This window comes from Lissotriton vulgaris, chromosome 6, assembly GCF_964263255.1.
Source record: "Lissotriton vulgaris chromosome 6, aLisVul1.2, whole genome shotgun sequence".
Taxonomy (NCBI): domain Eukaryota; kingdom Metazoa; phylum Chordata; class Amphibia; order Caudata; family Salamandridae; genus Lissotriton; species Lissotriton vulgaris.
The window spans coordinates 588,166,819-588,186,104 of NC_141694.1; the positions used below are offsets into that span (position 1 = coordinate 588,166,819).

Sequence of the window (19,286 nt, forward strand, 5' to 3'; positions counted from 1 at the left end):
AGGCTATTTTTTGGCCCGCTTGGCAGACCCACTGGGGTGTCCCTCGGCCCCCTCCGAATGGCCAGCAGCATCAGCGGATCGCCTGGTGCTCCTCCGCGGTTCAGATGCAGCGCTGGCCGGGCTGCTGCGGCTGCTGCTGTCTCCAGCATCACCCAGGTCCAGGGCAGGATTGGAGGCGGCGTTTGGTATTAACATGGCCTCCATGGCCGTGGTGATCCTGGCCATCCCCCTGGTGAGCTCAGCCGTGTGCTGACTGAGCACGGATTCTTGATTTGCGCTTCGATGGCACAGCTGTGCGGTCGCCGCTGCAAGGCGGGCCATGGCCCGGTTGAGCACCCGGGCATCCCTCCTGCGCGCAACCTCATGCTCCTCCTGCCTGGCAGATGAGTGGGTGATGGCAGTGGTCAGCCTGCCCAACCCTGCTGCCACCTCCTTGTTGCTGTCCACAACAGCCTGGAAACCCTTCACCAACTCCTCCATCTGCATGTTGTGCTGCAGGAGCTGGCGTTGGCAGGCCATGGTGGATCTGGCCTGTTGGCGCTGGATTTTGACCATTTGGCCCTCCAGGCCCAGGAACACACTGCCCTCCCGTGCTGGTGCAGCAGTGGTGGTGGCACGGCGTCGGGCACTGCTGCTTCCGGCCTGCTGACTGGGCTGGGGTGCCACTGGTGGGGGTGTGGTGCTGGCAGGTCCCTGAGCCCCTGCTCCCAGGACTGGTTGGACAGGTGGCAAGGCCACGATTGTGGCAGGAGCTGGTGTAGGCGGAATGATCTGCCTTGTAGGGGAGTTTTCGGGTGAAAATTGCAAGGGGGGTGTGCTGGACAGTACTGGGGAGTGCACTGGTTGGAAATCAATCACCAGGTCTCCCTCCATTCCAAGCCCTGGGGTGTCTCCTTCCTCATCCTCATCCTCCTCCTCCTGGCCAGCCTGGCTGTTGCTTGGCCCTGCGACAGCAGTGTTCGACGTTGATGCTCCCTCTGCTGTCACAGTGGTGCCGCCTGATGGTGCCCCTAGGTACAAAGAAGCATTTGTAAACTGAGTGCCGATGTATTACAGTCAGTACAATTATGGCATTCCACATGTCCTTGCATCTCCTTACACTGTGTCACACTGTTTCCTGTCTTGTGATTCTGCACTGACATATTTGGCTAACTTCTGCTGACTACATGTACCATGATGCTTGTCTCTTGTATGTTGGTGACAGTACAGTGCTGGTGTTTGCCTATGCATTGTGTCTAATGGGGAGGTGTCTGGTAGGGTGTGTCATGATGCGCATGCTTCTTACCTGTAGCTGTGGCTCTCGCAGTGCTGTCCAGGGTCCCGATTCCTACTATGCTCTCCCTCTCGATGGTGCTGGAGACAATTTCCTCCAGCTCGGTGAGGGGTGGCGCGGGGTTCTTGCCTCCTCCGGTGTGTCCAGCCTGCCTTTGAAGGTCAGCCAGCTTCCTCTTGGTGAGGCTGCGGAGGTCGTAAAACCTTTTCTTCAGTTCCTCAATGGACCTGGGGGTGACACCAGCAGCATTGACCTTCTGGGCGATGTCAGCCCACAATCTCCTCTTGGTGCTGTCTGGCACGTTGAGGGACAGCTTGCCAAAGAGCTGGCGGTGCACCCTCACCACCTCCTCAACCAGCACCTGAAGTTCGGTGGTGGTGAACTTGGGCTTCCTCTTTTGGGAGGACTTCTGGCTTCCTGCCTGATCTGCCATTTTCTCCTGCTCAGTTTGCAACCTCCTTCTCCCACTGCTGCTAACTGTGTGTGTTGGGCTCAGGCAGGCTTTCCAGAAACTTCTAGAAACTTCTTAATTGGCTGCACCTGCCAGGGTTGCCACTCCCTGTTTGGGTGGGGGAGGGGGAGCCACCTCATTGGCTGAATCGCCTATTGCCGATTCGGCTTTTACCGATTCGGTAATATCCGAATCGGTAAAATCCGATTCGGTATTATCCGATTCGGTAAAAGCCGAATCGGTTCATGCAATGCATTCCTATGGGCTTTTTCGCCATGGGTCTATGATTGCCGATTCGGTTTTTACCGAATCGGCTTTTACCGAATCGGTATTCGCCGAATCGGAAATATCCGATTCGGTGGTAGCCGATTCGGTGTTTTCCGATTCGTTGTTGGCCGATTCGGTAATTTCCGATTCGGACCGAGCTGAATCGGAACGTACCGAATCTCATTACCGATGCCGACCGAATCGGTATTCAATCGGTATTTTTTTCCTACATCTCGTTTTCCGATTTCAGAATACCGATTCGGCCCGCCTCGGTATTTTGAAATCGGAAAATCGCGTTTACCTACATCGGGCCCATAGTATAATGGGGTGTATAGGAATGTGGAGAAAGTTGTTTCTGTTCAGTAACAGAAATTATTCATGTCCTGAGGAAGAACCCCGTGCTTCTTAGCAAATCACGCACCTTTTGGGGTCGAAACGTTGACATGCTTGCGATAATCCTGACCCTTCGCTCTTCGCCGCACGTGAAATGGAAATGGAAAACCAAAGCTGTTCAGAGCTTCATGTACCTAGGGATGGATTTCCTCTGAGTGATCATTTTCAACAATTCATGCAGCACTTTACGTATATCCTGTTCACATTTAGCACCTTCTTTCACAATTTTTCACCATAGCACTTGCGCATTCTGAACAAATTTTATGTTCGGGAACTCTGACAGCCGTGTAATGTCAGTTCGACACCATAAAATGTAAACAAATAAATGGATTTTTCCTTAAATTTTCCTTAAATACAGACTGTGATTGATTTAAATTTGGTGTGTCAGTGCTTTATGTTCCTTGTTTTTTCTCCTTTTTCATTGATATTTACTGAAAAGTTTGAGCATTGTTGTTTTGCATTGGTTACTATTGAGTATACCAAGAATCATTACTGTTACCGGACAGAATCAACTTTCTCCACATAGCCTAACTTAGAGGCAATGTATAAAGTAGTTGTGCAATACTTTGTTGTAGGTGTGTATCTCTCTGTAAAGCAAGCTCTCCCGTGGCCTTAGCATTCTGCTCAGAGAGTTCTCTACCCTCTATGTTCTTTCATGGAGTGCTATTCCTTGAATGTGTTGGGCATCTTTTGTTATGGCGTGAGCCTCCTCATGTGCTCTGTGTGTTATATATATTGTGCTTATGTTTGAATGAGGATGTCACTGGATGTGCCGCCCTTGGTGTTGGGTAGAGTAGACTGCTGAGCGACCAATGCAGAGGATGCTCTGACTGTGGGCTCAATTTATATTACTACTTTTTGCTACAATTAACATACATGTGGAGTGCAGTGAGTATTTACCTCTGCCCATGTTGTATACTGTATTTGCTCTGATATTTTGTTTCCGCCTATACTCAGGGGCATAGCTCCAGGAGGGGTGTTTGGGGTGTTACAACCCCCATAAAAATGTATACTGCTGTAAATAGTTGGGTACAAATGCTTTCTGTTGTGTAATGTGAAGTGCCCATTGGATTTCACCTGAGAATTTTACATGCCTACACTGCTGTCAAAAATACACACACTCGTGTCTTTGTTTTGAATGCCTTAAAAATTCTGCCTAGCTTGAATAATATTGCAATTCAAGTACCCCAAACCATCCAAACTCCTCTCTCTGTCCACTGCCCCTTAGGCCCCCCATGTTCTGCTTCTCATATAATGTGTGACAAAATGTCATAGTGTGATTGTTTGGAAATCTGAAGCTCACACCCCCCAATCTATGCTCTGCCTATGCTTGCTCCTACGCACCCTGTACTTTACGGTTGATTAACCACATGCACATATAAACTTGCTCATTCATTGGTTTCTAGGTGGCTCCTCACATCTTTACTCTCATCATCAGCCATATTTATTTTGGATTTCTCCTGAAACATTTTTAGATCAAATACAGCCACACAATTACATACTAACTCCAGACTAACTACATGAGGGATGCAGCTCTTTGTGTGGAGACAGCACAAAACCTTTTCAGGTGTAAGTGAGGCTGTGTCCAGCTCCTCCCTCCCATCCTGCAACCCTAGGAGGAACACACTAAGCTCAACTGACAACTATACCCAGTTGGGTGACCAGAGGCAGGCTGCAGGCACCAATGGCTAAGGCAAGAAAATGCCAACTTTTTCAGCATTGCAAATGTCAAATCCAACTTCACTATAAGTTAGGATTTTAAATTCTGTCCCCAGAAAGTCCAAACTTGAAGGGATGTCTGCTCCAATTCGAAAGTTGCACTTCTAAAATGTAATAAGGTAATTCCAGTGTATGGAAGAGGTAGGTCTTGCAGTAATGAAAAACAAATGTAAGAATTTTTCACTACCAGGGTAGGTAAAACTTAGAAGTACATGTTCTGCTTTTTCAAATACATTGCACCCTGCCCTTTGGGCTGTGTATGGCCTACCCTAGGGTTGACTTACATGTATTAAATGGGAAGGTTTGGCCTGGGAAAAGCTTTCTTTTGCCAGGTCAAAATAGCAGCTTAAGACTGCACACACAGGCTCTCCAATGGCGGGCCTAGACATGTTTAAAATGCTACTTAGGTGGGCGGCACAATCAGAACTTACAGGCTCACTAATAGCATTTAATTCTCAGGCCAGGGGCACATGTAGTGACACTTTACTATGGACAGACAAGTAAATTAAATATGCCAATTGGGTATTAGCCAATTTAGCATGTTTTAAGGCAGCAGCACAAGCACTTTAGCACTGGTTAGCAGTGGTAAACGGCAAGGAGCCCAATGGCCATCAATATTAAATTCAGCAAAAATAGGAGGAGTGAAGGCAAATATTTTGGGGAGGACCGTGCTAAAAGGGCAGAGTCCAACACTACCTCACATATCACCTATTGACTGTATGCTTCCCTTCAGCACTGTATAGCGCTCTGCTGCCTTTTCGCCTCTTCACTCATACAAAGACCAGATACATGCATACATACCACATACACACACACACACATGTAAAGGGTACAGTATTACTGTATTTCAGGTTCTCATATCTGACTTGCAAGTGGACAACTGCCCAGGGCATGTAAATGAGCCCTACTGGAGATGATCTAAAATGGAATTGGTTAGACACAAGTTTCGGCCATCATACTGCAACAAAATACGTTTTTTTCTAGGGTGAATCATTTACAAGGGATGTTTCCTGCAGCTATATTTATGATCGTACCTTCATAAAAGGACTCATGCTCTAAATTCCTCAGTGATTTGTTTGGTTTCTTTTTTCCCATGAACAATCAAGGAAGAGGAGAGATAATCTGAGTAATTTCAACTGTCCCTTGGTGTAGGCATGAAGCACCAGCTGTGTGGATGTGCCCTGAATTCAGCAGGATCCGTACATTAGCCTTTACAACAATGCGCCTGCAGACAATGCCTCTCAAGAGACTGCTTTCACTGAAGCCAGTCTGTCTCCAGTGTGTGTCAGTGCTACTCTGACTGACACAACTGTTGTAAATAACACTACTACTGCAGTGTGGGAGTTTAAATAATAAAGGTATATTTGAAACAAATTGACAAGATTATATGCTCCTCCCTTAGACACAGAGCTGTAGATAAGTCACCAATCACATTTAATGCATTTTGGAAAAATCACTATAATTGTTAATGGCTGCAGCTTTAGAAGCATATTCTAAAGCTATTTTGGGTGAATAATTGTTTTTTCATTGTATTCAATCATCTGCTTTTAGTCTTTGGTGTAAAATAACACAAAGCATGAGTTCTTGTAGCTGTCTACTTGTCTCTGTCTTTACATCTCTCTACCTCGCTGTAATTTTGCCTATTTTTCTTGCTTTTTAGGTCTTGCGCCTAGCGTTGCACTGCGCAGCAGTGCCCGCGCGAGATATTTAGTGAGGGAAAAACGGGGATGTGAGGCTGCCCTAGGAGTGGCACGCGCACGAGCGTGTGCCTTTCCTTCTGTGACACGTTATTGGCCTTTGCAAGGGTGTTTCTTTTAAAGCCAGCACAAAATAGGCCAAAGGCAGGCGCTTTGCTCTGCCCACGGCCTATTGGTGTCTATTACGCACTTTGTGCACGTAATAGACACCAATAGGCCGTGTGGTTTCAATTATCGTGCCCAGACACGGGCGCAATAATTGAAACCCAAACCAGGGCTCGCTGTGGCGCGCGCGCACCACTCGCGGGCTTCAAACACTCTAGCTGTTAGAGCTTGTTCCTATTTCTTGTTGTATCCTTAGCGGCAGATGTTTTTTGCTTAAAGGTAGCCTAATACTCCATTTGAAAAGAAATTGTAAAAACCTGTAATTTTACTTGTAGAATAATGCGACCGCATTATGTTCCAGATCACCGAACAACGATTTTTTTACTGGCTCTCCTCTTTGCACGGAGCTGTAACAGCAGGCGCAGGCATTTGAAGCCTTCAGAGGACTGATGACTAATGGGGTAGTTGGAAGGCGCTCCTCGATTAGACGTCTTAATGAGCATATGTTAGCGATTAGTTTGTGCTGCAGTTCCCCCGTGACCTTTGCCCTTTATTGACTGAGCTGACACTTCATTTTTCACACACTTCCAATTTTGGCACGGCTTCAGTGTTGCTCTACCACTTTATATATTTTTTTTTGTTGCCCATGGACAGCGATGGAGCAGCTTAGGCCATGGAAGATATTTTATTTGCAAAAGCAGCCATTCTGCTTTAGAATGCTGCCAGGCCTCCAGTGTTGAAGTTGTCGTGCAGAGGGTAGCAATCTCCATTTTTCCGCCTGTGAAGGCTCTGAGGCACACGCATTGTGTGTAAAATGTGAATCTCAAGTCATAAGAGTGCCATTCCATTTCTGAGTTTGAATTTAGATGGGGCCATAGGTTGCACTGATCTCTGTTTGATTTCGTTGTCTTAATTGGCTGCTCTCACTTACAGCTTGCTTTGTATTTTGAGCGCGACAATTTGTTTAATCGATGAAAAGAGGTGACAGACTTCTTATTAATATATATGTAAAATGTTAACAGCTGGAATTATATTTTGGGTATGACAGTTTGGTTAATAGCAGGGAATACATGAGAGGTCATATGTGAAATGTTTTGAGTGACATACCACAATGAAAAACAATCTGATTTTGTAAAAAATATTTATGATCAGGTGCACATAGGAATATTGTTTGTATTGTAGATTTGTGGTGAACTCATTGGTACAAAAAGCATACTCTTTTCACAAAAAGTGTGACCCACAGCGGCATATATGAGTGCAAAAGACTTACTTGACATATTAGTGTTGTTAAGGATTGTGCCACTTTTAGTGTGTGTAACTTAGGTCTAAGATGTGTACCTTTCTGTTTTCAAAGCAAAGAGGCAGCTTCTGGCTTTCTACCCCTGCCATTTTGTGTTCAGGTGTTCGCCACTCCGCTCTGTGCTTTGTAATTGTGTCAGTCTTCTGTTGCCACATGAGGTCATTTGAATAAGCCACATCTCATGGAGACTGTACAGTAACAAAATTTAAATGACTAGTCCAGAACGCCTCAGCACGACTCATCCTGGACATCCCCCATCGCAGCCACATCTCCGGACACCTGAGAGACCTGCACTGGCTCCCGGTCAACAAGAGAATCACCTTCCACCTCCTCACCCACGCACACAAAGCCCTACACAACCAAGGCCCAGGATACCTCAACAGCCGCCTCAACTTCTACGCTCCCACACGCCAGCTCCGATCGACCGAACATGCCCTCGCCGCCGTCCCCCGCTTCCAAAGAGCCACCAGAGGGGGAAGGTCCTTCTCCTACCTGGCCGCCAAGACCTGGAACTCCCTCCCGACCCACCTCCGCCTGACCCAGGACCATCTCGCCTTCAGGAAGCAGCTCAAGACCTGGCTGTTCAAGCAGTAGCGGAACCCCCCTCCCCTAGCGCCTTGAGACCCTCCGGGTGAGTAGTGCGCTATATAAATGCTTTGATTGATTGATTGATTGAATTCAGCGATGCACTCAGGTTTATGGCACCATTGACAAAACGAGGAGCTGCTGCCCCTTGTTTCTTTGTATGCAGAGATGGATTTTGCAGCCTTTGGATAGTTAAAAGCAAAAAAAAGCAAAAGTGTTTATAACATTTGGGCCCAAAAATTCTGAGTTTTTTTCTAACTGGGAAGTAAAAGCTGGCATGCAAAACAGCAAACTATTGTATTCCAATAAATGCTATCTCGAAAAAAGTTTTCAATGGTTTCGATATTCTCTGATTTTTGTTGATTAATGGCGTAGTCTTGAGATACACGTGTGAACTTCATTAACAACCCAAAAGTTGTTGGTGTAATTTCATGTACTTGGAGCTCATAAAGTAGAGATTTGTTCAGACCTGACACCAGAACAGCCAGAAATGTCCTTATCCTCAATTTGATATCTCAGTTTCGGATGCTCAATCCTCAGTGCCTTGTCTTCTCTGTAGCAGGCATTATACAGCAATGTAAACAAAACTGGACTGATGATTCCCCAAATGCACCCTAAGTTATTTCCTAGAGAAAGCTGTGCCTAGAGCTTATTGTCACAAAAGCCTTGAATTTCCAGGGGAACTTAATATTGCGTAAGCGCTCTTTTAGAATCAGTTGCACACTTGGTGATTGTTCAGTCAGATGAAGTGAAGGTTAAAACATTCATGCTTGTTTAATTGAAGGTTTCTACTGTGTGTGTAGGTTGTGTGTGGCACGTGTACATGTAACTTTCCAGGGTAAATGATCTGTTTATCCTAGTATCCGTTACCACAAAGTTCCTTGACCTGGACTGCTGCCTCTTCATCTGTTAATGAAGTCCTTGGTAGATTGATACAACATATTATACAGGCCTCTTTGTCCTACATTAAGCCGTACATATGCTGTGCTCCGCACTGCCTTTCAATGTAGATTGAAAGGGGCAGTTTGATGTGTAGGTAAAACTTTTAATGACTTTTTGTTATGGCCACTTATTTTCATCAACTGAAAATGTAAGCCGTAGCTTATTATTGACGGGCGGTTGAGAAGATTGTTGGCATGCCCATAGTTATCCTCGCTGAGGAATTTGATGAATAAAAATTCAATAATGTGACTGTTCCTTAGTATATGTTCCAAAAAAAGGTTGTTTAAAAAAAGCATGGCTGATTTAAGCATTCTTATTCTAATCTTGCACATATAACCTTCTTGCCCATTGCTTTTATGCAAAATTTACAACAAGAATGTGTGAAATATGCTCAATAGTTTGTCGGAAAGTGCAGTTAACTTCATGGATTCTTAGTCACTAGCCCTTTCACCTTTGGAATTTTTTGCCTCATCACTGTTAGAAAATGCCCATGGCGTGTACTTACGTAAAAGTGTAATATTCTGTTCTCTGGCTCAACTGCCTGTGCCATGACCCTTCAGATAGTCGCCAGTTGTGAAAGCTATTGGTTCTTGTGGGTATGAATAACGTGTGGTATTAGTTCATTTTCAAAACAGATGCAAAGTTGTTACACAGATCTGGAGCAGGGCTCACCTGCAGCTGTCTGGAGTGAGTTTACTCTCTTCATAAGAGCATGACGATGGCAAGGTTCATACAAATGCAATATTTTTTTATGAGAGATGCACCAAAAAGTGAGACACCATGAAAGAAACTATGATTTTCCAATAGTGAATCTGTGCCACCATCTTATTTTTATTGGCCTTAAAAGCACAGTGCTTGTTTATTACTGTTGATTTAGCATGATTTATATGAATCACAACCTGAATAAAGTTCTTTCAAGTCATATTAGTTATTCCAATCTTTAAGCATTCCAAACTTGTTTTAAAGTGGACACCACCGAACCTGGCAGGGGAGACCAGTCACTTTAAATCCTCCCTATGATGCAGCCTGTCTCACATCATGCTTACACATTTTGCATTGTTATAGTTTGTGTATTTTGTTTGGAATATGTGTATTTATCACCATAAACGCTCCACAGATAATATTGTTTGGTAACGTAGTCCTTCATCAAGGAGGTCCGCTAGCATTCTTACATTACTGCCTGTCACATTGTACAACCTTCTGACACAGTAATTGCAAGATATATTTTTACTACACTATGCTAATAAAAGAACATGCAAAGGCAGACTGTCTCCTTAGCAAGGTGACCTCTGTTTCCAAGTAAGTGCTTTGCTCATGAGCTGATTAAAAAACTACAAAAGTGAGCTTTTCATTCTTCACATGTATTGGTGTTAAAAGAGCTGTCCTGTGAGAAGAATCCACGATCATGTTTAGATCCATAGATTAGCTGAAGAGCTACTGTCATCAGATGACATTGACTCATAGCAATTTGGCAGAACCTTCGAAGGTCAGTCAGTGGAAGCATCCGGTTGTCTTTGGTTAACGTTTTCTGATGCTACTCACATGTGATCGTTTTTGACTAGATCTAATGCTCAATTAAAAAGGGCGGGAGCATCAGCGAAGAGGACCGAACCTCCTGTAGCTTTACTTTCTAAAATGCATTGAACTTAGCATTCAGCTTGATGCCATTTGGCTTTTTCCATAGAGCAGATTTTTTACTGTCCTGACTATGCAGTGTTTATATGTTTAGACTGATGATCTCACTGCCACACAACCATTGACACAACTAGCCACTTAAAAACAAACCTGAACAATAGTGACGTGCATTCTTTCTTCATTCTCAGTGTAATACTAAAGAGTCCCTTTTTTTACATCTTTGGAATAAAGTGGTGTGCTTACTTTCGATTAAAACATTTCATTCATAATAGCAAACCTGATCAATTAAAATTATGCTTTGTATTTCTGTTGCCAGCTATAGGGCTGAGTACTACCCACCAGTTGAGCTAAAGGAGAGTACCACATACAATACAGATTTGCTCAAATGAAAGCTAATTGATTACGAAAAGTTTGAATTCTGAGTGAACATCCATTTCTCTAAATGAAAACAAGTATTCTTCTGTTATACATCCTGTGCCTCACGATAATTGGTATTATGATAGATCTTGAAAAGCTGTGTAATTACACTCTCCCCATGACCTGTTTTAACAACAGCAGATAGGACTGCAGGAGAGAATATCTAGAATTTTTTTTTACAAGTCAGACGTATGGCTATGTACTGCTTTAAAGAAAAAAAAAGATGACTGACTATTTACCATTTGTCGTAAGGATTTTCTTAAAGGACAACATGTTTAGGCTTGGTTTCCCTTATTTGGAATATCACTGTGAACATATCTTTTTGTTGGTCAAATCATTAAACACAAATATGTGTACAGTTCAGCAAAGGAGTAAGATATATTTATTCATCATTTATCTTAGGCACATCTATCTTTGGTGATGTTTTTCAACATGTGTTTTTTTTATTTAATTCCTGTGACATTCATTCAACTACAAATGAAAATATTCTCCAAGATAATAAAACTAATCATAAGTAAACTCCGGAAATTCTGAAGATGTAATACTCCATCTTCTTGTTAAGTGTTTCTTTCTACTCCAACTCCCTACTAAAAGTGCTTTGATGAGTTCTCCCAGCTACAAAATATTAACTTATATATTTATATATGCAATTCAGCAGTAGAAATATAGCAATATCAACAGTCTGACGTTTTTGAACCTCAAAGTGATATTAAAAACATGAAGACATCTGTGGTTGCAATTTCGAAGACTTTCTCGTAGATTCTGGATCTGTTGAGATTCGCTAATTCAAATAAAAAGTCAGACTATGTAAAAGCTGCTAGTATGGCCAATTTTCTGCAGTCAAAAGGTTAGTATTTTGCGTGGAATCAATGGGTCTTCAAAGTATAACCAATCAAAAACAAGCATTTGCAATACAATAGGTCTCGCATTACTGAAAGTTTGAGCTATTGCTGTTGCAAACAATAATGCATTTCCAATAGCTCAAACTTTCAGTAATGCGAGACCTATTGCATTACAAATGCTCGTTTAGCATTTCTCTCAGTTTATTATCCAGTGCAAGAGACGGTAATTCCATGGTACTGAATTATTTTGCAATACGTTAATAAAAAAAAAAAAATAGGAACTAAAAGACGCAAGGTACCTCAGTCGGTTGGAACATAGGAATACTGGAGGACTTTCAGGGAGGATCTATAATAAAGGTGTGGAAAATGTTCACAATTTTCTTTTGCAAATTTTCTGAAAAATGTTGCGAAATGCAGGTCCATCATTTAGCACTATATTTGAGAAATGTGTCCTCACGTCAATTGTTGATACAAGAACACATTTTACAGTCGCAAAGTAGCACAAAAAACACAGGTGAGGCAAGAAACAGCCATTCATGTTCCGGCCAGTCATGTTATTAGTGAGTTCTTGTAGTAAAGTTTTAGCATGAATGGTCTGTAATTGCGTGACATGGTGTAGTTTTAGTACTTTTTCATAATAAGCATAATTCAAAATTCCTGAAATTATGTGAATTATACTGCCATCATTTAAATTACACTTGGATTTAGCTTTTAACTGATGCATATCATCCTGCTTTTTTAGGCATTATTGTTATTCTTTCTGAGTCTCTACGATACATTCTATTCTCAGTCTTTTTGTATTTAGTCATCAGCTGTACCCTATCAAGCAGTGTTCTTCCACAGAAGAAGCTCAGTTGTTTGACTACTCCACTAATCTTCCTGAGTGGATACAGCCTACACATGCTTACAGATGGGGAGCCCATAGTGTTGGGCTGAACACACTGCAACAAGAGAGCAAGGCCTCATGTTAAGAAGAGCTTAGGAGTATGGGGATATGAATGTTTCACAAAGAAAACTTTTATTAAAAAAACAAGCCAACTGGTGCATTTTTCAGCACAAATTTCAAATAAATTGGCTGAAAATTGATCGGTTTCACAAGAAGTTCAGAAAAACTCATGAATAATTGTCCTCCCTCATGACAATCCTAGCAAGCTAGACGCTAGCCCCTCACATCTTCCACATACTATACCTACAAAGAAGGATCAATGAATCTGTGTATGCTGCCATTGATAATTTGCTAAAATGTATATAGCATCTTCCAATACATAGATCATCCGCTACCTTTCATTTTTCCATCATTCCTCTTTCAAGCAGATTATTAGTGAATGGGTTTTTACTCCTACTATTTCACACACAGCCCCCTGACACCCCCCCCCCAACTCAGCCACAAAGTTCCCACTCCCCTTACTGCCCAGCCTGTCTCTCTGAGCCTCAAAACGGTGCTTGTCCGCTCTTCACTGTAAGCCGTCACCCATGATCATGTAACCAAGCTTGCAAATGCCTCTTCCAGTAACCAGTCATCCTATGATCTGCATTATGAATTGTAAAATGTATGTTGCATACAATATTTCATTCGTTTGTACCTAATCCAGTGCATACCGACACATGTCTGCATATAATATGACCAAGGATGAGCAGGATGCAAAAATCAAAATTTGTAGAGATTCCACAATGTCATGCAGAACTATCCCTCAAACATGAGAGTCATGAAAGAAAATTTGAGAACCTGATTCACAAAGGTAAACTTACACTTCCTTGTAAGTTTACATTTGTGTGCTATTCACAAAGGGATTTACGAATAGTATCTGTACGGGAGCGTGGACTCTGCACATAAAAAGACCTACCTTTCTTGTGCGGAGACTCCACACTTATAAAGATACTACTCGTAAATCCCTTTGTGAATAACAAACAAACGTCAACCTACACAAAGGTGTAAGTATGCCTTTGTGAATCAGGCACAAAGTGTCCTCGAGGCAACATTCTGAATTGAGTGATTTTTGGTGTAACTTCCGGTGCATAGATGTAATGGCCTGACATGTGGCACTAAAACATCCTTCACACTCTTACTGCAGTCCCTTCTACTGGCACAATTTATTCTAAGTTTTCCTTTTAGGTGACTCTTTGAGATTCATAATGCGCTGCATAAGTAAACTCTAATAACATTCAAAAAATTCTGTCTTTCTTCCATATTCAGTATGTTGATGCAAAACTTTCCAATTTGTTGGTATTTAACATTTTATCGTAATTCAAAGTGGCTTTGCAATACATTTCGCGCTGCAGGCTTCGTCAGCAAAACTCCTTAGAACAGTTAGAAACTAGAATGTTTGATTTAATAAAGATCATGTACACTTTGACAATTTATAGATCAAATCAATTACACCAGAAAAACCATACAATCCTTCTTAGACGAAACCTCGTGAGTTAGTTTCTCATGACATTCTGTTATAATCACGTGGGTCTTAATCACCTGAAATGTGCATCAAGATATTGAGAACCCAATAAAGACTAAGAAGGTTGTGAATGTTATCTGGGTTTATTTATGCTGCCCATATGAACTCTCAAAGAAATATCTGAAAGGAAATGATGGAATAAATTGTGCCAGTCTGCTAAGGGAGTCCAATATGTATTACTACCATCAAGAATCCAGAGCATCAACATCCAGGCATCAATCATTCTCAATATTTTGGACCATCTGGGACCATTCCATGATAAGCTATTGTGGCGTAGGGCAGAGCTGAGAGCTTGTATATGTGCCTGCAGGGCATACAGTGAAATAATTTAAACAAATGTTTCACTCTGTTTGTGCTTTATTTTAAGACAGCACAGCTCAGAAACACAAAGAGACAGACTCTGCTCACTGCTCCTGAGCTACACCTTCTGACCATAAAGAAATATCAGGTTAATTGAATACGCGTTATGCCCTGCATACGAATAAAACAGGCGTCACAAAACCCCAGCATGACATAGCCTCCAGACTGTTTTTTTGAGACATATAAATTACTTGAATGGTTGTCGACTTCACACCCTACAAAGACATTGCTTTTGCCCATAACATGAAGTTAAAACTAATCCCAGAAGACTCAGCACCTTGTGGGCCCTTATTTAAAAATCATCCTTTATTAAAGGGCAATGTGTGGTTAGATTATTTGCATGCAATGTCCCGTCTAAGTTGTAAGCCCACCTGAAAACAGCCATTTGCCTTAATGAAGTTTATCCAACTTGACTTTTCAGATTCAATGGTGTGGATGTGGCTCAAGTTCTTGGTTTCTGGGAAATGTCATAAAGTATACATTGAGTGTGCCTGTCTGGGTGTTCTACTTTGACTAATTTATTGGGATATGTTTCTACTCTTGCAAGGTAGATGCAATTTATTAGTATCTGCATATGCGAAGAAGCATATTACTAACTGGACTTGTCCTGGACTGCCCAAGTGAATTATGGGAGATTGAGTCCTGGCAATCTAGAGCCAGTGAACCCTTGTTCACTGCTAGAGGACACCTATCTTCCAAAAGGAACTAAGAACCAAGCTGGCAGTCTCATTGCAACCAAGACAAACGAACAGGAATCCTCGCTGCTCAGCTGCCAGATTAAACAGAATCGAAGCAAGATGACGCAAAGCATCACCACACAGCTTCCCTAAAACCAACACAAGTTGGCACAAAGCCCCGCATAGCTTCACTGCCTAGCTTCATCCGAACCAACACAGCATGACGCAACACGAAACAGGACCTCCCATCACAGCCCTCACATCTCCTCTGAACCAACGCAGGAAGAACGGAAGCCTAAAATGCATTGCCACGCAGACTGCACACCAAAAACATAAGGACAATACTCAGCGAGCCTAACTTGGTCTTGTGCCAGGACTACACTCCATTACATTTGGCCTAAACTTGTGAATTTGTCCCGGTCCACATGACCAGATATCCTCAGTTGTCACTTTGTGTCATTTGGCATTATTTTTACTTAACCATTTAGAAATCCATATCTCTGGTTCCCTCCATTAGATTTTTGTCGTTTTAGTGTTGTTTTGAAGATAGAAATATTGTCTGTGTTTACAAATTGGTGTTGGATTTTTATTGTTTGTGTGGTTTCACTTATTTAATGTATTATTTGTATTAAATGTGGTACACCTACCTGTCTCCTAAGTTAAGCCTGGCTGCTTATTTGCCAAACTACCTAGGGATGAAAAAGGATTCATTTACTGAGATTTGACTGGACCGATTAGTGATTGTGGTACTATTACTTGCTGCGGGTGAATACTCTCACATACTAATCATCCAGTTTTCTATAGAAACCCTGTTAGAAATGGGGGTTCCTACTTGGCAGTGGCTGGCCACAGTCCAAGTAGGGACCCTTCTTCCTAAGTCAGAGTAAGGGGACTACACCCTTTGATAACCCCTGCTCAACCCTGTGGTAATGTAGCATGAGCAGCTAGGCTTATCTCAGAGGCAGTTTGTAAAGCATTTATGATCATACACGGTAACACAGTAAAGGACACTACAAAGGGACACCACATAAGTAGTTATAAAAAAATAAGTATCTTTATATATAGACTTAACACAAGACCAATAACGATAAAATGCCACAGTACTGAAAAAGGGGGGTTCTCTTGAAGAGCTGGAGAAAAGAGTTCAAGGTGTTCAAATAGGGGTTCAGTTAAAAGCAGGGGTCTCTGTGGCCCTTTTACTTACAAAGTACCTGGATTTCGTAGCAAAACAAGCAAAATGTTGCAAGCGAGCTGCAGTGATGATTTTCCCCAAGCTAGGCCGGCGATGTGTTGAATTCTTGCCGCAAGGGAGGATGATTCGCCGGTCTGCGGGTGCGTGCGGGACAAAGTGACAGACTTCTTCACGCTAGGCCGGCGATGCGTTAAATCCTTGCCGCAAGGGAGGATGATGCGCTGATCCTGTTGCGTGTGCGATCTTGTTGCGATGAAAGAAAATGGCACCCCGCGAAGGAGCGGTGATCCGGGTGCAATGCGAGGAAAATGGCGGACGCACGGCGCCCGCTTCGATGTTGTGATACGATGATCTAGATGCGATGATCCGGGGTTAGAGAGCATTCCACAAGCCAGCAAACGTGCGATGATCTCGGGGGTTAGCGAGCACTTTGGGCCTGCACGCGTGCGATGCGATGATCTTTGGTTTGCGAGCGCTTGGCGGCAGCAGCGCAATGATTTTTCTTACTCTCTTCAGCTGCGGCGGCTCACAAACGGGCTTTAGCAATGATTTCAGCACTCTCTTCTCTGTAGTAGAACTAGAGGCCCTGGAGCTCACCGGGGCCTCACCTGCAGATAGAAATCCTTGTTGGGAGGAATCAGGAGGCTGCTGAGGGAGTCAGGTGTGCCTGTGACTCCAGCAGGAGGCTAGCTCTCTTCTAGCCCTTGGGTGATTGCTTAGCAAAATAAAAGTCTCTCAAAAGTCCATTTTCCTCTTCTTCCAAGTCCAAGGGGAACTACTGCAGGCCAAACCAAGAAACATCACACAAGCAAAAGGAAGTTCCTCTCCTGCAGATTCCTTCGTAACACGGACAGAGGTTCCTCTTGACATCCAGGTGCAATACCAAAATCAGGGGTTTGGGCACAGATATTTATACCCCAAAAGTCATTGTTCTCAAAACTCTCTAGCCACTGAACCCAGCCAGAACCAGTTCTGCTCAGGCTTGGAGCACTTTGTTTACCAGGCTGCAGCCTTCGTTTCAGTAAGAGGGTGTCTGCCATCAGAGGCACAGTAGGAGGTGGAGCCAGCATTCACCTTGCCAGGCATAGCCCTCTTCAGGTCACGGAGCTACCCCTCCCCAGTACTCAATGCAGATTTCTCTATTCAACCCAGGTCTGACTCACCCTGCCTTGCCCCTCTAAACCCAGACAGCCAATACACATAACAGCAGAGCACACTGGAGGCTTAGGCAAGAAAATACCTACTTTCTAAAAGTGCTATTTTCAAACACTGAATGTTAAAACCAACTTTACTAAAAGATGTATTTTATCATTCTGAGTTCAGGCATACTAAACTCGAATTTCCACCATGTTCCCTGAGTCAGATAGGGCTATAAGATGTAATAGCCAGTCTGCCCGTTCTAGCCTATGGAGAACAGGTAGCCTTGCAGCAGTGAAAAACAAAATGGAGGGTGATTCACTACCAGGACATGCTACACATACCAAGCCATGTCCTACCTTACACACACATTCACCTACCATAGGGGTGACCTATATGAGGCTAAGGGAAGGTTCAGGAGCTCGGAAGTGTAGACACTTCACAGCCAAGATGGCAGTTCTAGACTGCCCGCAGACACTGCAGTGGCAGGTCTGAGGAACACTTTACAAGCTGCTTCTGTGAGTGGTGCAAACCAGCGCTGCAGGACCACCAGCAGCATTTAGGTTACCAGCCCTGGGCACACACAGGCCACACAACTAGGGACTAACAGGTAAACCAAATAATCCAATCAGGGATATACCAATTCACAGTCATATTTGCACAGGGAGCATTTGCGCTGTGGCACTGATTGGCAGTGGCACAGTGCCCAGAACATCTAATACCAGCAAAGACAGAGGAGACCACAGCGAAAAATGGAAGGGAGACCCACTCCAATGGTGCCAGGTCTAACAAACCCTTACTAGATCGTCTACATTACGTTTGTTACCATTGCTCCTTTTATTTCAAGGTAATCCCCCCGGCACCCTGGAATCACACCCTAGCATTTGTGGTTATGCCTTTCTTGGTAATTTTTTCAAGATTGTTTCTTTGTTATGTGGTAGAGATTTTCACGTAATGGCATTTGCGAAGCCTGAAACAGCAAAGGTATTCATGCAATGGTGCCAGTCTGAGTGCAGACTTTGCACAATGTTTGCCAAGCACCCACATTCCTAAATGTCACATAGTTAAGTAGACATGGGCATTTCCTTGGGTAGGGGGTTAGAGAAGAAGACAGAGAAATGTAAATACACATGAGGTGAACACCCTCAGAGTCATAACCTTTAGGTTATTCGCAAACCTTTGTAATGCCTTTGCCACATAAATGTGCCCTTCACTAAACGTCAGTGGGTATGGAATTGTGGAAAAGTTATGAATATTTCTGTTTTCGCATGGTTGTTGTACAGAAGGAGATCCTTTCATGCTAAAATATTTCCCCTGAAAAGTAAAAAGATATTAAAAAAAATCTCTGCAAGATGGTGGCTCTAAACACGCTCAGTTAGGGAAAACAGAAAGTCATACCTTACTGAAGGACTTAGCAATATTCTGATTGTGGTTAAATATGCACTTCTACAGGGTGTGTGTGTGTGCATAAATCCCAAAAATTACCACTACTTTGTGATTCGTGCCCAGTGTCTCTATGCCGTTTGTCTTTGTTCTTTCCTAAAATCAAATGCATGTCTTTGTTTTCGTTTCAGGATTTAGCTGCAAGTGACATAAATATAGAGGAATGATTCTCCTGTTTTGAAAAATCATCTGTTCGCAGCAGGCCACGATAAGGTAAGCATTTTCCTTTACATTGTTTACCTAAAAGTATGTTTATGTCTATTAAATATTCGGTTAATTTAATTGTACAATGAAATATCTATAGCCTAAAGGATCTGAGTATTGAAGAAATATTTTACATTTACTCCCACATGTTTGTACATATGCTTGCACTATAGTTTTTGGATTTCACAAAATAATTC

General features: G+C 42.9%; 1 protein-coding gene across 1 annotated transcript in view; it reads left to right on the plus strand.

The window, feature by feature from the left end:
- The window catches only part of HTR1E (5-hydroxytryptamine receptor 1E), a 1,214,090-nt gene that overhangs the window by 419,822 nt on the left and 774,982 nt on the right, over window positions 1-19,286 (plus strand). The window contains exon 2 of the mRNA XM_086925235.1: window positions 19,017-19,098. The gene's annotated coding sequence lies outside the window, so the exon portion shown is untranslated. The remainder of the gene's footprint in view (window positions 1-19,016; window positions 19,099-19,286) is intronic.